Consider the following 15,741-nt stretch of genomic DNA (forward strand, 5'->3'; position numbering starts at 1 on the left):
AACCAAGCTCATTTTAGTCTATAAAACAATTATTACATGTATGTAGATGCCAGAAAAAGACATCGGGTATCCTTCTCTATTGTCCACATTATTGCCTGAGATGTGGTCTCTTCTTACCTGAACCTCACTGTTTAGGCTAGGCTGGCTGATTAGCAAGCTACTGGGATTGTCTGGCTCTTCCCATAATGCTAGAGTTCCAGGCTTGGGTATCCACATCTCACTTTTACATAGGTGCTGTGATTCAGTCTCGGGTCGTGATGTCCACAGAGAAAGTACTCTTGCCCAGTGACTTCAGCCCTTGCTTTTGACAATTTGAAATTAGCTTTTTGAGACTTTTATAGTTATTGTTCACATTGTTTTGCTTGGAGACTCAACATTTTGAGCCTTGCTGACTTTCAGAATCATGCAGCAGAATTATTTCTTAAAATGTGGGTATAGAAACATAGACCACAGGCAGTAATTTGTACGTGTTTCAACAGGGAGTTTTGTAGCTGCAGATCCTGTCAGTGGGATGGCATTTGTTGTTAAGATGGTTCTAGATTATATTGATTAATTTTTCCCTTTATACTCCAAGGACACTGGCTTTTCTTTTGTATTTGGAGTGAGAGTTAAACTTTCAGTGCTAAATCCATCTCTGCTTCTTGTTGCTGGGGGAAACTTTCAACTTAAACAGCAGCTTTGTATATGACAAATTACATCTTGTGCTTTGGATTTCTCGGGACCTCCAAATCTTGATTCTTTCCCCTACAGAATGTACCATTGGATCCTCAGTCTGTGAAAAGCTCAGTAGGTGCTAGCTGGTTCCCATTCTTCACAGAGTATATCATTTCCGGTGTCACTATGATTCATTTTCCTGGCACATTTTTTGAGTCAGAATATTCTCCCATGTGAACACTGCTGTCTCTCTATTTGGCCTTGTGGCCAAAGAGTCATTTGACTACAGGGAAAGGAAATAACATTTGAAATGTAAATAAAAATAACCAATAAAAATGAAAAAAAAAAAACAGTTTAGAATATAGTAATGAGTGTGCCTAGCAAAGCAGAAAGGGGTACTGGACGTAGCATGCCATTCTGAAGATAAAATGGCCTACTTTTGACAAGATTTTTATTTTTTAAATATTTACTGTATTGTTTTTAATCATGTGAGTATGTGTGCATGAGTGTGTGTGTGTGTGTGTGTGTGTGTTTGCGTACATGCCTGCCATGTATGCACAGATGCTTGGGGAGGAGAGAATAGGGTGCTGGATCCTAGAGAGTTGGATGTACAGCTGGTTGTGATCCACTGAGAAAGTGGGTGCTGGAAGTAGAATTCAGGTCCCTTGCCAGAAGAATGAGATTAAGCACTGAGCTACCTTTCCAGCGTTTTTTCATTTTAAAGCCTAAAAAGGATTGGGATTTGGCTGTCAGAAATAACATTTTAGACAGTTCATGTTTCTACCCTTGCAATGTTTCTAGTTTAGTTATGAAATCAATAGATTTAAAGACTTTAAACAAATTGATATAGGATTTATAGGGAAAGATTATTTTACTCATTATATACTAATTTAAACTCTTTTGGAAGTCACCATATTAAATTTATAAAAGAGATTCATAAGCAAAATCACATTTTTTTCTCATTTTCATATGTTCTCTGAAGCATGCTATGTTAAAATTGGATAATTTATGAATTAATTTGATGTGGAACTGCTGAATAATATGTCTGACTCAATTTTCCAGAAATCAGTTTTGAAATACTACAGATGTTATGTATGGGGTCTGCGATGATGAATATGACATATTGATTGGTTATTAGGTCCCTCTGTTATCCTGTCTCATGGATATAATTCAGAGTCTGCCTCAACTGAGATAGTCTCTGTAGCAACACCCAAAGTCCCCTCATTTGATAGTGAGGTTAGGAACCTCCCTTGAGCCATAACACAGCATCCTTTGCTGCTAGCATAAACTTTGTGACAGGCACAGCCTTTAGTCTCAGGATTCTTCATGATGGAATGTGAGATACAGAGACACATGACTTCCCTGTGGCTGTGTGTTCTCTGCAGGCCTTTCTTCAGTATGATTCACATGAAAACCAGGGACTAACAAACATTAGTAGGGGTGAGCTGTTGGCTCCAGAGACTGATTTGATTGTGTTAAGTTAGACTTCTCTGTCATACTTTGGAAAAATGTCTCACTTGGTGATTCACATATATAATCTAGACCCGATATACTGCTCCAGATGGAAGACACACAAATTCCAGGAAATAACTATTTTGAAATCCTTTTATTTCTGAGGCATTTAGAGCTTCCTTTTGCTATTTAATAGTGAGGACCCCATAACATATTACATTTAAACAATTTCTATTTAACTATTTTGATATCAAAAGTGCTCAACAACTCTGAAATCATATTCATGCAAGCCAGATTAAATAGATGCATAGAGTGGTATATATATCAACAATATTCCAAGAGAGGCTATCAATGTGAGAGTAAGGAAAGGGACACACGAGAAGTATTGAGGAAGGGAACAAAGAGGGAAGAGACTGGAGGGAAAACAGGGAGAGGGAAGAGCTATAATTATATTTTAATTTGAAACATGATTATTATTTTCAAAAGAACCATAAATCTTATAGAAATAGTCCATTTTCTCTTAGTTTTCTAGTTTAAATAAGGAAGATGAATAAATAGGTTGAGGCAGGGTATAAGAATAAAGGACAGAGTCATACATTGAACCCCCAGAACTATAGTCTCAAAGCTAAAGCTACAATTCACTGTGAAATACGTTAAGTCATCAAGCATATAAGTTGAATACAGGATTAATCAATGAATTGAGGAAACATACATTCAACTTTCGCTACCACCAAACTGCATATGGCCATTCCCAATTAAGTTCTAAGAAAGTCTTTACATACAGAAGTTACATATGTTCTGTTTGAACACACATAGCAGAAAACACACTATTTTGCTTTGAAAATTTGCAAGGTAACTTAGATCGCAAATAATGGTCACTCAATAAGAATATCATTGATACACAAAACAGACTATTTTTGCTTTCCTTCTCACATTTTACAATTTTCACTCAACCTGATTTTATAAGACTTCGATTCTAAGCTATTTTAAAGTTTCTTCTGAAACAATACACTTTGGCTGTAAGGAATGTCTAGTCTCGATCACACAAGTATGACTGACATGTTGTTCTGAAGACAGCCACTATAATAGCTGCTAGAACGCAGATGACATGGCTTTTTGAAATTAAAGATTTTCTTTGAAATTACAGATATCAGGACTGAGAGCTGCAGCCATCCATGTGGAAAAAAACATGCTGCAAGGCAAATGGAAATATCTTTCTGAAACACACCTTTTGCAAAAAAATGTTAATATTCATAATATATACAGATGATTTCTACATAAAGGTGAATGATGAATATAGACTTTAGGAAAATCATCAAATGAAAGATACATAAACTAAAATATGCTAATAATCTCATTGTGTTCAGCATGTCTAGCTGTCTATGTGAAGTGTATTCAAATAGACCCTAATATTCTTTTAGCTTGTATTTCATTCCATTTAGAGTGTGTGTGTGTGTGTGTGTGTGTGTGTGTGTGTCTATGTGTACGAGTACTTTAGCTTATGTGTAAAGGACGAGTTGTAGGAGTCTGTTTCTCCTCCCATATAAGTCTCAGGAATTAAACTCAAGTTGACAAGTGCTTGCATGTGCTGAGCAGTCTCGCCAGCACCAGGCACCAATTTTTATACAGTTTCTTGCATTGGCATGAATTCAGCACACAAACACTAGATCAATAATCTGTAATGGAGCAACATTTCTACAAGACTATTGATAGAATAGACAAGTATCAGTGTATATATTTCTTCACTCTGAAAAGTTACTACAAATATCGGACATATCATGAATAGTAAGTATAGATGAAAAATAAACGTGCAATACCTTTTCACTCTGTGTGATCACCTACATAAATAACCACACTTCCTTCCACATACAAATGTTCATATAGATACTGCTACACAACAGTAACACATTTAGTCTGTTATCTCACTGGTCATGAGGGGACTGAAGAGACAGCTCAGCAGAAAACGACACTGGCTACTGTTCCAGAAGACACAGCTTAAATTCCCAGCATCCTCATGACAGCTCACAGTTGTCTTGACTTCACTTCAAAGGAAACAAGTATTCTCTTCTGGCCTGCATGGCCATCAAGGATGCAAGTGGTTCACAGGTAAGTATCCAAGCAAACATCCAAACTCAAAAATTATAAGGTAAAAATGAAAAAATAATGAATCAACCACTATTTACAACATCCATTATTTTTATTTTTACACTTCTCTGAAGAATTCACTATCGTCTATAGCTAATTTAATCATTTCTTACATGTATGATAGTGTTGAGAAATGTATTATACTTCTGTGAACCTGTATTCAAAGTATAGATACTGGTCTTTGTCAGAGTTTGAATCTGTTACTGGTGGCTGAATTATACCCAGGAGTTAGTAGGAGCAGCACATAAAGTAAGAAATCCAACAAAATCATACATTATACACTCATATTTTTTATGTTCATAGGCAACTTGGTTATAAACATTATGTAGAATTATAAATTAGTTTTAAAATTTCTTAAAATGTTCAACAATTTCAGCATCATACCAAAAATTAGGAAAAAGTGTCCAGTTATCCAATCCTATCAAATATTCACCTTTGTTCATTGAAACAAAATAGGTATTTTAAGAGATTTATTGACATTTATTTTTATGCTCTTATGTGAGTCTCTACATATATGTATGTTTACAACATGCATGTATTGAGTCCTCAGAGGCCAGAATAGGTTGCTCGATTGCCAGCTAATGGAGTTACAGGTGTTTTTGATCCACCCAGTAGGGTGCTCTAAACCAAACAATGGTTCTCTGCAGATCAATAACTATACTTACCAGCTGAGCCATCTCTCTGATACCCCCATAGATCATCAGCACTTTACACAATATAAGTCATCATTTAATATTCTGGAGTGTATTTCTATTTTATTCATTGTACCTATTAACTGTACTTTTAAGCATGGGTAACTAACTGAATGCCTCAAACCTGGTTCTCTGATGATATAACAAGAAACTTCCGTGGATTTATTAATGTTCACATTAACAACTGCTAGGTATATGACAAGGGGCTTTTCACATTATGCAACTAAATGTATAACTATTACTGTGCTGCTATTACCCAGTGATAGAGAAATCAGTTTTCAGTTTAGAGAGGAGCAAATGTGTAAAAACAAAATCACAAAAAGATCAACCTTGGTATGTTGTTGTTAGGGAAGTCTGACATTTCTTGAATTAGATTTCATGTTAATGGATTCACTGCTTTCAGGAAGGTCAGTTTTTAATGCATCTCTTGGGTCAGGATTAGAAATAGAGAACTGGTAGAAGTGGCAATGAATTTATAATGAAACATCATTTAAAGGAGACTGGACAGAGGACACTGTGATCTAGGAAAAAAGGTTCTTTAATATTTTTTAATTCTTTAATCATATTTTACAGTCCAGACTTTATTTCCTCCAAGTCCACCCTCTTACAGTTCCACATCCCACACCTCCCCCACCCATGTCTCCAAGAGGATGCCCCCCTCCCCCCAATCAGGGCCCCAAGTCTCTCGAGAGTAAGGTGCATCTTTGTTGACCAAGTCCATGTCCGGCAATCCTCTGCTGTATACATGTTGGGGGCCTCATATTAGCTGGTGTATGCTGCCTGGTTGATGGCTCAGTGTCTGAGAAATCTCGGAGACCAGGTTAGTTGAGACTGCTGGTCTTTCTATAGGGTTACCCTCCTCCTCAGCTTCTTCCAGTTTTCCCCCTAATTCAACCACAGGGGTCATCAGCTTCTGTCCATTGGTTGGATGGAAATGTCTGCATCTGACTCTGAGCTGCTTGTTGGGCCTTTTGGAGGGCAGTCATGATAAGCCCCTTGTAACCAATGAATCTATTCCAGGCTTCAAGTCTCACACAGAAATTGACATTGGGGATGCATGTTCACTTGCTTTTAGTTAATTTCATAATATAAGCCTTATTGTTTTTTAAATTTTTTTTATCCCTTAAGTCTTGGTGATGGTGCTGATTCAGGAAAATCACTAAGTGGTATAGAAAAAAATCAGCCCATGCCAATACTTTCAAACTCAGTCACACATGTCTACCAACTTAAGCCTACTTAAAGCCTAGGCCCTTTCTTATATGCATAAGTGGAAGCATTGGTGTGTGGTAGATAAGGAGAAAGGCAGTGTTTCAACCAAGGCTGTTACCTGGCCCCAGATGCTACCCACATTCTTATGAGGTTCTTCTCTTAGAGTGAGGTAGAGATGGATGTGATGATCACAGTGACTGGCTTTCTGCCACTTGTCCTTTCTCAGAAGTTTTCAGGAGGTCTGACTTTCCTTTGGCCAAAACATCATTGGAAGAGGACATCAGATCACAGGAATATCACCATGACCCTGTTCAAAGTCCATTACTGCATTGTGTGTTTATCTTTAATGAATATATGAGCACTGAAGAGGTTTTCTCCCTAAAATTGCATATTAAGTTGTAACTGCAGTATCTGATGCTTCTACAGGTTTATGAATTGCTCTGTAGTTCTTGGTATAATATGACTCTAAGAAAGTCAATTTCTTTGTGTATACATTGGTCCAAAAGACAAGAATTGTTCATATTTAAGTTTTGTTTTTTTTTTTTTTAAGAATTAGACACAGTTTTCTTTCCCTATAGAGAAACTCAGGGACTTTGACTACTGGACAAGTAACACTGCTGAGATATTGATAAGAGTTATAAACACAGTCATCAATTTTAATTGTATTATCTAAACATCTGGAAAGAATAAGCTCACAGTAAAAGTTTTAAAGACATTTTCTATGCAACCATGCAAACAAGTTAGTAATAATTTTAAAAATACTGATTGATAATTACATTGTTACAGAAATTTGACAGATTTCTGCAGTGTTCAATCTGGCACCATGGGATAACAATATGTCTGGATGCCAGTGCTGAATTGGGCTGTGTAGATCTGTTGTTCTTTCTTTTTGAGACAGCAGTTCTCAGGAATATTTTGACTGGCGTTTGCGTTTCCTTGGTAGCATGTCTAGTAACTGCCTATTTTATTTCCTTTCTGATGTTAGGTCTCTCCAAGCATCTACTGCTTCCCCCTCTTTAGACACTGTGGATGAGACCAGCAGACCCACTGCTAACTCAGGGAAGAGTCTCTTTTTCTCGTGAGGTTCACTGCCATAACCTACACAGAGTTCTCACTTTACATAAACCAGTGGAGATTCAATGAATCTACATACAACATAACACCACCAGGCCTTTAGACTGGAAATTAACTGTATTTTGTATCTGAGTGCCAATCATTTTCATGCCCTGTTCTAATAATATCCAATCCACTCAGCTTGCCACACCATCTCTTTATTACCTATGGAATATCTTGTTGATCTGAGGAAGGATACTGAGTGTCCTTTAGATATCTCCAATGTAAAATATTTAAAAAAAAAATCAGTGGGGGAAAGCACATTTCACGTTTTATATAATGCATATAAGAAGAAAATTGGCTTCTTTGTTAACAAATTAACCATATTAGAGTAAAAATCACAAACATCATATACAGATTCAACTTGTTACTTCTTTAAGAAGAAATTTTAATAGGAAAATTATATTAAAGTGAAAACTTAAAGTGTTACAATATATTGGAAAGCGTGAAAAAGGCTAAGTGTGACAAGAGAAAAGTGTCTTCATGCCAGTCCCTTGCTGATGTGGATTCAATCATCACCACCAGCCCCAGGTCTCACATTTCTCATATAGGAGAGTGATTTCCATGCTATCAAGTCTAAAATTCAAATATTCAGTAGCATCTAGTTAATCTACATAGAGAGTCAAAAATACCAATAACACTTAATTTGGAAATAAATATCTCTGGGGCCATGTGTTTCAACAGTTGAAAAATGAGATTTGAATTTTGAAAATGGTTCAGTTACGATTTTTTTCATATTGCCACATTAGCAGGTATACTAAGGAAAAGCTAATTTATAGAATGTTAACTCTTTGTGAATTCATGGGAAGGTGCTCAAGTTTCTAACCAAAGTTCCATTATGATCATACAGCTTAACTGAAGATTTGCTTAGCTCTTTTTTTAATGTGCTGAATTGTACAGTACAGAAAACCACATGGGGTCTAGACATTATTTAATACCACTGGCAGCCAAATCATACCAGGCCCCCTTTCAGCTGCTTTTCAATTGGTTTTGGAAAATGACTTCATCCAAAGTAGAATACAAGAGGGGTTTTATATAAACTCTTATCTTTTTGTCCCACTCACAGAATGACTTAATAGTTCTTATCCATGGAAGGGGTGGGAAAATTCAGTATCTGCCAATCGTGTGTTCATACTCATTTTCTTAGACTGGATTCTTCTTGACATGGTTAATGAATTCCAGGGATAAAACATTTCTGTACTCTTTAACCTGAAATACATAAGATTCTAAAGATGTAATGCTTAATTTGCTTACTTTGTTCATTCGTTTCCTTATTCGTATGGAGAGGTCCAACTTTAGTGTAACACTTCTACATGAGGATTAAATAACAATTGATTGGGATCACTTTCAAGAATCATACAGTAGATAGAAAAAGTATGTATTTTAAAAAATAATTGCAATTCAGTATAATTGTCATGTTATTAGAGGAAAATAGATTATTCATTGCATATATCAAACATCTACTATAAATCTAAACCATCTAAAGAAATAGAACATCTATTGTAAAGATTCAATAACCACAATAAAAATTAAATAATTAACATGAAATGTCTCCCAATCCTCTCGTGTGTATAACCAGGAATTATTTGAGCAGAGGAGTTATTCTTCTAGGAAATATTTATGAATTAGTTAGAGTTTGAATCTATACTCTGAGAGCAGATGAGTACAGAGAAAAGTGGCATCACATCAATGAAAGCCTGAAGAGTTAAGAGCTTAGTGTGATTAGGCTCTGGAAAAACTAAGAGTTCTGGACCTTTCTTACAATTGAAGGAAGTTGAGGTGGAGTTGGTTACAGAAGTCACACATGGCATACTTCCTGATTCTTGTTGAAAAGCTACTATCCAGACATGCTGTCCCTTCCTTCCTGTTGTGGATTCATGGAATTCTGTGGATAAAGGAGGCTTTTTAAGCCCACAGGTTTCTTGGGTATCAGTACTTTGCAATCTCTTCCCTACAACCCATCATCTACATCATTTAAACATCTTATTGTTGAAGAGGAATACATACTAAGTACTAGAAAATTGATACAAAACATTGATTTCTAACAAATTTCTCTAATGAAAGAAAACACTAGAGCTTCCTGCCCAAAGCCTCAGAGGGTTCGGACTGGGTCTGACATAGTCGACACTGCCATTAAGGATTCTTCACCACAAGATTTTGGAAAGATTTGAGTGGATGGTTTTCAGCCTGACATTCATTCTAAAGCCAAGGAAAAATCCAGGTTCAGAACTAAGTGTTTTAGTTAGGAGAGATGACAGAGGTTCTGTCAGAAAAATGATGGACTGGGTTTTTGAACTATCTTGTACCTCACTGGTACAAATTGGCATAATTATGTTCTAATTGTGTTTTGAGAGAAAAGTTTTATTTTAACAGGAAGGGTGATATGTAGGAGGAGCTAAGGTGGGAGGAGTACTGAGAGAAAGAAAAGGAGTAAGGAGAGGAGGAGAAGAAGGAGAGGAGAAGCTAGGTGATGAAAGAGAGAAAGAGGAGGGAGACAGGGAGGCAGATGTTCACGTGTCTCCACCAGTCAAAGATAGTTGATATATCTAGGTTGGGTATTGGGTTACACTTCTGATTGAGCATTACCAAACTTATAAAGCCTTTGATTAACATTTTTAAAAAGTATATAAATGCAAAAAGGAAAAGGGGGCATGGGATAGGGTTTTTTTGGGGGGAAGGGGGAATGGGGAAAAGGGATGGCATCTGAAATGTAAATAAAATATCCCCCCCAAAATAGAAAGGAATTGGGAGTAATCAGAATTTAACACATATGTGTAGATAACTTTCAGAGATGAATTTTAAGTAATAATAAAACACAAGGAAGAAATTTAAAAAAAGATTTTGGAAGGAACTTGTGGACATTGACAAGGCCATTCAGGCTTGCTTTCTAAAATATATAATGAACGGTGAAAGTAGACAACAATTCTTCCAAATTAAATTGAATTTAGTGTATACATGTGTGAAAAACAATTAGAAATATATGCGACAAAACAAATTTTCTAATTAATAGTAAAACTTCATCCAATATGTTACTGATTTTTTGATGTTTAAACAGTAAAATAAAATAATTCTTAGTCATATGAGAAAGGTTAGTAGACGTTCCCAATGGTCATTAGATGTGAGAATTAATGAAGCTGGTCCATCAGTCTACCACCTGTCCTACAGAGATGTCAGTCAGCCTGAAGAGCTGAAGACTAACACCTATGCAATGTTTTTCATGCTGAAAAAATGACATTTTATGTCATATTTCAGCACTATTATAAAATGGCAAGCAATAAAGAATCATCTCCCCATAAAACCTGATATAAAACAACAATTATTATTTTACCTGGAATTAATGTTTGTCATGTTCTGTGTATGTATATGTGTATTTATATGTATATGTATATATTTTAATTTGTAAGTCAGTAGATAATCATTTCAGTAATAAACAACTACTTCCAAAGAAGTTGGTAACAATCAGAATAGATAGATTTCAGTAATTGTCAAGTATAATATACTCATAACACAAAAAGGGACATAAAATCATTTAGTTCAGTATTTAACAAATCACCCAGAAAAGAGATTTCATAACTTTTATGAATCCAGTGTTTAAGTTATAGTCACCATTAGAGTAGCCTTAAAGCCTTTTTTTATTAATAAAGAGAAACATGAGTAGTCAGTGGTACAGTAAAGTCCAAAAAAATCCCACATGCTGTTTTTACCCTGGAATTTGAAAACCCTGTGACCTATGCAATGTCATTCTGATGCTCAGCCTGTTCTCTTTTGGTGAACAGAAGTCTCTTCTCTCCCTGTACTTCTGATCAAGTGAGACAATGTGAGAAATAAGAACCCTCTCTACATATACAAGGGAGCATTATGGTCTTCAGGTTAGCAAGTGAGTATCTCATAGATTAAGGCATTCTACAGTTTCTTAGGGAATTTGAATCCACAATTTTATCCAGGTAACCTCATCTCAGTGTTTTGTGTCATGAATTTCAATTGCAATTCACACATCTTTTGGATCTTTTCACTTTGGCCTTTTACACTTGTGTGTTTTTCATGGCTTTATAATTGAAAATAATATAAATCATAAGAAAAATAAATAATAACCCTATGTTATAAACACTTCTATCCCCCATTTCAAGTATAGTAAAGAACAGGTTGATTGTTTGCTTTGTTTATGGGTTGCTGTTAGCTGCTTCATATTTCCTGCCTTTTTTTCCTTCCTGTGTAGGATGATGGATAATTGGATGTCCAAAGAGGGCACTTTGTGTGGAGAAGATGAAGTATACAGAAAAGTGAGAAGAAGAGAGGGCAATAGAGAACCTGCCATGAGAGCAGAAAGGAAGACTACTTTGGGTGAGGAAGAGAAGCATCAAGAAATATACACAGAACAGGAATTGAAATGGGAAGAGAATTAAAATATGTATAATGATATATATCCAAAAATAGAATTTATTTCTATTTTAAACAGAAAGAGTAATTTTAGGAGTTATTTATCAGAAAACATTAAATACATATATGCATATGAATTATATAACCATATATCCACACATATATGAATTATATATTATATGTGTACATTTATGCAAGTATGAATGATTCATGCACATATGTATATATATTGATATAGAATTCATATAAGCATATTTATATTGTAAAATTATAACTGATTAAATTATAGATATATACATATATGAAACTCACTAAAACTACATAACAAATAAATTTGAAATATATGAAGGATGTGAGTAGACATTTTTCCATAGATTACCAAATGACCAATAAATAATTTATTATTATTTTTATACTTTATTCATTATTATTTTTTCTGATGACTTTCTGTTGCTGTGACAAAATAACATGATCAAGAAAATTTATAGAAGAAAGAATGTATTTGAGCCTAGAGTTCTAGAAAGACACAAGTTTTATCATGTTGGAAAGACATAGAACCTCATCTAGCGGGGATGAAGTGTTGAAATATACAAGCCTAAGGGATACAGTTGCCATTCAAGCCATCTTTGTGTGTGAATTCTTGATTGTGAAGGGTACAGTTGTAGAGTTCTGAGATTAATTTGGTAATATTTGTTCTCTCCTTCTACCATCACATAGGTTCTAGCAATCCAGCTGAGGTCCCCAGAATCTTGCAGCAAACATTTTACCCACGAAGCCATCTTACTAGTCCCTAATTTGTATGTGAATATAATTTATATGTATATATGTTTATATACATATATCATTTATATATTTAATATAATAAAATATATAAATGTACATAATTAAATATATATGAATAATGTATTTAAAAGTATATTATGCATACATATATAAAATATATTTGTGGTATATAATATATATAAAATACATATTATATTACAGTTTTCAGAACTATGATACTCTGAGGCCTCTTATATTTGTTTAATCCTATTGTTGAAATTGTATTTAACATGTTTTTATGATTCTGAACTTAAATCTTTTATAGCCTTGAGCACTTGGCATATATTAGTTTCACCTCATGTCTTGACTTGTTTTTAATGCAGTCCTTTGTAGCTGATTGCCTACTCTCAATCTTGGGAAGGACCTAGAATTCTCTTTCTGAGCATATTTTCTTAAGATTTTTAAAAATATATATAGCTTCAGAAGACTTTCTTTTTATTTTTTATTCAGTGCAACTCTTATTAGGACTTTTAGTTGCAGAATGTTTTAGTTATATACAACCTATTACCTATCTGAAGGGACATGTGCCCCTTTATGCTACATTTGGGATTATAGCTCCGAATGTCACTGTGGTGAAGGATTGGGAAGGTTTCAGAGACAGACTATGTGGAGACCTTTGGCCAGTGTTTTTAGGTACCTAAAAAAGAAGCATTCATATGAGATTAAAGTATGGAATTGAAAGGACACATATATGTAAAAATCCACACTCAAGATAAAGTGTAGATTTTCTAAGGGATCACAAAATCATATCACTGAAATTTTGGATTTTTTTATAAAAATATTTTAATCGACGGGGTAATTGTTCATTAGTTTTGGCATGGTGGGGGAAGGAGGATGCAGGCTATTCTAGAAATAGGTTAAGGATTTCACAAATTTGGGTTTATTCCAGTATTCTGCCTTTCAGGCCCATGGTGAGGACAGGCAGCATTGTTATAATGACAGAGAGCTACCATGATAAACAAGTGAAGATGAAGTTTGTTGGTTAAGAGTGCATATAGAGAGCTCTTGAAGAGGATCCAAGTTAAGTTCATATCATCTATATCAGCTCATTTACAACTGCCTGTAACTACCACCCAGGAGTCCAGTACCCCTACCTTCCACACACAGTCCTGACAAGCACACACACATACACACACACACACACACACAGAGAGAGAGAGAGAGAGAGAGAGAGAGAGAGAGAGAGAGAGAGAGAGAGAGAGAGAAATAACAATAAATCTTAAAAAAAAATTTAAAAGTAAAGACTCAAAGCATTTGTAGTTAGAAAGAACACCAGAGGCTGGCATGGTAATTTCATTCTGTCATGCTGGTTACAGATTCTTCTGTGTGGTCCTGCCTTTTTAATTGTTTGAGTGGCCACAAAATTTCTTGGGGGAGTACAGATTACAGCTACTAAGCAGCTTGTCTTCTGTCTCCTCATACCTGTTTAGCTGGCCTCATTTGTGCACTTTCTTCCTGATATCTTTATCCTCACTCCATACATAGAGATCCTTGTAATATATATTCAGTATCAAAACTAGCGAGGTTACAGAATCGGGAACTTTAGAAAGGAAATTGCCACCAGAAAGTTGGAAGACACCCATTTATTTCACAGAAATAAACCTGTTCTCTCCAAGCCTCCAAACCCCCGTGGAAACACTTCTTAAGACATTTTCCTAAAGAAAAGTCATCTACCAAGATCTCTGCTCCAATCCACATGGAATTAGTTGGAACTTTATAGCATGACCCTTATAAACCTCCTCTAAATTAAGTTCTCAGGCAGGTCTCCATCTCCCATATTAGCTAATTGTCCTATACTTGTGGAAAAGAGAAGCATTTATTATCTTATTGTTCTTATACTGCTCAAATGCTCCCAGTGGCATTTCTGCCTCTTTTCTCATTACACAGATAAAGCAAGAGAGAGTCATTACTCAGTTGATTATGAAGCCAGACTCTCTAACTTCACTGCCAATAATGTTCTCAACCAGTGATCCGATCATCTTGAGACCTGAGAGAAATAAAAAGCAGTTCTCCATGAAATGCTTGCCTGGAGACCCTGGGGAGCACGGGTAAACTGACTAATTTAGAAGAAGAAGAGTAACTTCATTATGCTGTAGAGGAATCAGAATGAATATATGATGCTTGGTTTCTGTCTCCCGAGAAAGCATGATGAGATTTTCAGATGTGTTCCTGGGATATCTAATATAAAGTAGGAGGAACATGTGCTGTTGTGTTTTATTTTTTTTTCGTTTTCTTTATCGTAAATTACTATCAATGTGGAGAGCAGAATAGTTGGAGACATGGTTCAGAATTTCTTAGCCATCTTACCAAACCATCAAGGGAGCTTTGGTATGTATTTAACAGTTTTTTAAAAGTTTAATTAAGCTGTTATAAATTAAATTTAATTTGTCTAACTTTCAACTCCTTCTAGAGAAAGGTATGTTTTCTGTATCATTAGAAGGACAACAGAGGATACATAATGACATTATATCAATTGATCCAAGGAGAGGCAGGATTAGTATGAAAATCTCTGGCATTGTGTCCACACCCAAAGCTCTTCTGCTAGTTGTCAGTCTCCTACATGAAGTTAAATAGAAGAAACTTCCAAGTCTTAGAAGTTGCCATTTTTCATAGGCAATGTATGTTAACAAGTAATAAGATATATACAGAATGGTTTCAAAACCACCTCAAAAAAATACCTCAAAGGCTTCCACAATGATGAAAACGTCTAAGATTAGACTAAGGATAGTTGTGTATTTATACTTGACTTTTACCTGGGTATTCATGGTTTCTCTTTCACTTAGGCACATCTGTTGACAATGAACCATTCAGAAAGTAATCACCAAACAACTACTGTCTGAAGACTTTCAGAATTAGAGACATCATGATAGATGGAGAATGTCAGGCATGGATTCCTTCCTCTAGTGTTTGCAGTGTAAGAGGATGAGACAGTACCTAACAAAGAAAGTATAATGCATGTGTGCTAGTCAGAGTCACTTGTAAAACAGCCACATGGTGTGCTGTTATTGCTTTATCCATATTCATATCTGTATCTTCAAATTAGTACATGATTTGACTCTTGCTATGCTTTCTATACCAGCGAGACAACAAATAGCAGTGGGAAAAATACACAGGATTTTCAGTTAGCTTGAGGATTTATTGAAGATGGTGAGAAAATTATTTCACAAATACAAATAAAAGCCTGTATTTCCTATTACATCTGCTCTTATTAAAACTTATTTGACTAGCCTCCTGTGTAGGGACCCATCCAGTCTTGACACAGAAGTGCTATTTTCAC

General features: G+C 35.3%; 1 pseudogene; it reads left to right on the plus strand.

The window, feature by feature from the left end:
* The first annotated feature begins 4,182 nt into the window (after positions 1 to 4,182).
* The window catches only part of LOC117713364 (L-lactate dehydrogenase A chain pseudogene), an 83,220-nt pseudogene continuing 71,661 nt past the window's right edge, over positions 4,183 to 15,741 (plus strand).

This window comes from Arvicanthis niloticus, chromosome 8 (assembly GCF_011762505.2).
Source record: "Arvicanthis niloticus isolate mArvNil1 chromosome 8, mArvNil1.pat.X, whole genome shotgun sequence".
NCBI classification, from domain to species: Eukaryota; Metazoa; Chordata; class Mammalia; order Rodentia; family Muridae; genus Arvicanthis; species Arvicanthis niloticus.